The sequence below is a fragment of the Stegastes partitus genome, unplaced genomic scaffold (assembly GCF_000690725.1).
Source record: "Stegastes partitus isolate 25-593 unplaced genomic scaffold, Stegastes_partitus-1.0.2 Scaffold1708, whole genome shotgun sequence".
Lineage (NCBI taxonomy): Eukaryota > Metazoa > Chordata > Actinopteri > Pomacentridae > Stegastes > Stegastes partitus.
Genome location: NW_007579439.1, coordinates 64,521 through 67,859, shown reverse-complemented (window position 1 = coordinate 67,859; position 3,339 = coordinate 64,521). Strand labels below are relative to the sequence as shown.

The 3,339-nt window shown below is 41.6% G+C and overlaps 1 protein-coding gene across 2 annotated transcripts in view; it reads left to right on the top strand.

The window, feature by feature from the left end:
• Positions 1-215: 215 nt before the first annotated feature.
• Positions 216-3,339, top strand: part of pam (peptidylglycine alpha-amidating monooxygenase) — a 49,109-nt gene continuing 45,985 nt past the window's right edge. For both annotated transcript variants that reach the window (XM_008301762.1, XM_008301761.1), the window contains exon 1: positions 216-280. The gene's annotated coding sequence lies outside the window, so the exon portion shown is untranslated. The remainder of the gene's footprint in view (positions 281-3,339) is intronic.

Genomic DNA, 3,339 nt, shown 5'->3' with positions numbered 1-3,339 from the left:
AAAAAACAAAAACGCGTCAGATTTTCAAAGTAAAGGGATTTCCTTGGTTTTAAAGGACTAAACACGCATTATGCACATGTGTATTAGTGCAGGAACGAGGCTATCATATCAGATGGCTGCGCCTTGGTGAGGACAAACAAATAAAGGCGTGTGTGTGTTTCTGAGCTGCGCGTTTGCAGAGAGGATGCTTTTATTGTGAAAAGTGGAGGTGTGGATGTTGCTGCTTCTGCTTGAGCTCCTCAGTTCAGGCGCTTGAAAGACGTGCAGCGGCAGCGAACAGGTATCTGGTAAACATCTTCTTCTTTTTATTATTTTTTCAATTCCCCATCTAGCTTAATTTAACTTGCTACAATTTCGACATATTCACTGACACTGGTTGCAGCTTAGGTGCCATGTTTATCCAGTCAAACGCAAACCAACGCAAAAGATAGCTAACGTTAGCTCGTGCACAGCAGCGACGTGACAGTTAGTCTCATTTGGTACCTAAGAAGCGAAATAAGTTCGTCTTTTCTCTTTACATGTCGCTCGCTCGGACAGATGGCCGGATATGCGTGTGGTAGGGATTGCTCAACTCGAGTTAAAGATGGCTATTTATCGCTTCCTGTTCAGACCTGAAGTGTGTTTACTGTGACGGCAATGGTGTCTTAGTGCTTTGAAAAATATTTGAACACTGTAAAACGTCTTTCCACTCCAGCAGAAGTCCCATTTCGAACTCGACATTAGCTCAATCTTTGCTGTTATAGAAATGTCGACTAGCTGTCAACAAATATATTTTTTAAAAAATGGCATCATCAGCTGTGGGTACCACAATGCTGAAATGTTAAAATAGTTCTAAGCTGGTTCATGGTGTCTGTGTGAAGGTTAAAATGCTCTTTGCGAAGCCCTGTTGTTAAGCGATGAAGTACGTGCTGTGGTCCATGAGTGGGAAGAACCCTGTTTCCATAGTTTCCTGTTGTCGCCTCACTGGCTTGTGATGTCAGCACAGCACTGCCCCTCCAACACTCCTCTCTGGTATCAGCGATGAGTCACCAAGCAAGCACAACATCTCAATGGTTTTGTCCTTTGCCATTTATCAGCATCCTCTGGATATCAAGTTAATTGTAGCAGCAGCTTGCGGTTTCAGATAAGGAGCTCCACAGTTGGTAACAGAGGTGGGAGAAGTTTCTTCATTTAAAAAATTATTATTATTATTTAGACCACAGTCATGTTATCATCTCTGGGTGCAGTTGATCAATACATACTGTTACATACCGTTCTAATTCACTGTTTACTACACCTACTATTATAATATAAAACGGCATGTCCTGTAATAGAGGAATTTATTGTGACTACTAATTGCAGCAGGCATGAAACCATTAATGCCAGAGTCATCCACATTTCTGTCTGGGTTTTGTTTTGATCTGTTTCTGTTATTTTAAAGTCTAACCAGTTAGACCAATCTACGAAATGGGAGTATGAAAAAATTGAAAGGACTCAAAGAACCAGGGATAAACAAAGAACCAGGGATAAACAAAGAACCAGGGATAAACCCTAGTTTGGAATATTTAGGATATTGGAGCAGTTTTACCTGTCTGTTAGTGGGTGTTCTTGTCCATGCAGTAAAGCATCCTCTATGGTGATTGTTGTTGCTAGTTTTTGGAATAGAATCAAATGTGCCACTTAGTCAAATAAATTTAGTGAAGCGATTGCTAGATGGATGATAAGAAATGTGTTGTCTTGTAGTACTGTAATGTATTTTATGTATAATGTGTGATTTTTAAAAAGAAAAAAAAAGCTGACTGTTGATCAGCTTATCTCCTAGTGGGAGTATGGATTTTAAGTCAAGCAGGGGAATAAGCTCCTGAAGTTTGTTGTTCAGTGAAGCCCATTTCAGTTAGTTCAGTCCAATTAAATTTTATTTGTATAGCGCAGTTTACAACATATGTCACCACATAGCGCTTAACGTAGTAAGGTATAGACCTTACAAATTTAACAATCCAAAGCAGTCTTTGGACTTCCTCTGAGCAAGCAGTTGGCAACGGTGGGAAGGAACCAATAACCCCCCCAAGGGAGGGGGGAAAAAAAGCCTCCGGCAGAACCAGGCTCAGAGAATGCAACCGTCTGCCTTGACTGGTTGGGTGAGAGTGGGGAATGGAGGGAGCGTCATGTGTGAAAGCTCTGGAATTTCTTCTAGGGCACATCTTTACATAAACAATACGTATACACTGAGCACAAATGGTCTTTTTCTCACCTACAGAAATGTCTAAAATCTCATTGCTGTTGTTTCAGTTCAACAAGGGTTAAGTTTAGCTAATTGTTTAGTTTTTGAAGTGTTCAAGGACAATGGTCAAGTAGTGTGACCAGTGCACAGACCNCAGAAATGTAACTGAATCTCCCATTTTTTTAGGTTTTGTATAGTGATTGGGCTGCAAGGTACCTCAGTTGGTAGCACTGTTGCCTCAAAGCAAAAAGGTTGCCGGTTCGCATCCCAGTGAGGACACCCGGGATCTTTTTGTGTGGAGTTTGCATGTTCTCCCTGTGGAGCGTGGGTTCTCTCCGGGTTCTCCGGCTTCCTCCCACAAGGTTTAAAAACATGTTGTGGTTAATTGGTGATTCTAAATCGTCCATAGGTGTGAATGTGAGTGTGCTTGGTTGTTTGTCTCTAAGTGTAGCCCTGTGATAGACTGGTGACCTGTCCAGGGTGTCCCCAGCCAAAGTCGGCTGGGATAGGCTCCAGGCCCCCGCGACCCTAATGAGGATTAAGTGGTGTAATGGATGGATGAATGGATGGGTAGTGATTGGTGTGTTTCTATTTTGATGTCTGGTCTGCTGTCTAAATGACTGTTCTGTAAATGTTGCTTTCATTTTTCCTGAGCAGACAAACAGTTCCACACTAATCCTGTCCCCTGTTTAGAGACTGAACTCCTGAACAAATAAAGCTATGCCTATTTTACTTCCCTGATTCTTTGAAGCACCAGCGTAGATCTGTAATCAACTGTAGTAGCTGTTAATGTATGTCTGTATGATCTGTGGATTTAGAATAAGCTCCTTGTAATTGTTTTTTTTTTTTTTTCTAGGATTGTAAAGTATACTGTGGCTTCTGGAAGTGCACGGTTATATTGTTGTTGGTGGAACTGTTGGGCTGATGTTGAATTCACTGATGATGATCTTGAGTGTATCCCTGCAAATCAAGCCAGCAGTTTAGTGATATCTGTGTTCTCCTGATTTCCAGTCACATTTCTCCCAATTCAACCCATAGTAGTATTGGAGTAGTTTGAAATGCTCCTTCGCATCATTGTAAAGCCTCATACTGGATATCATCTAGCTTTTTGAGAGGTGTGTCTGCTGCTGACCCACACA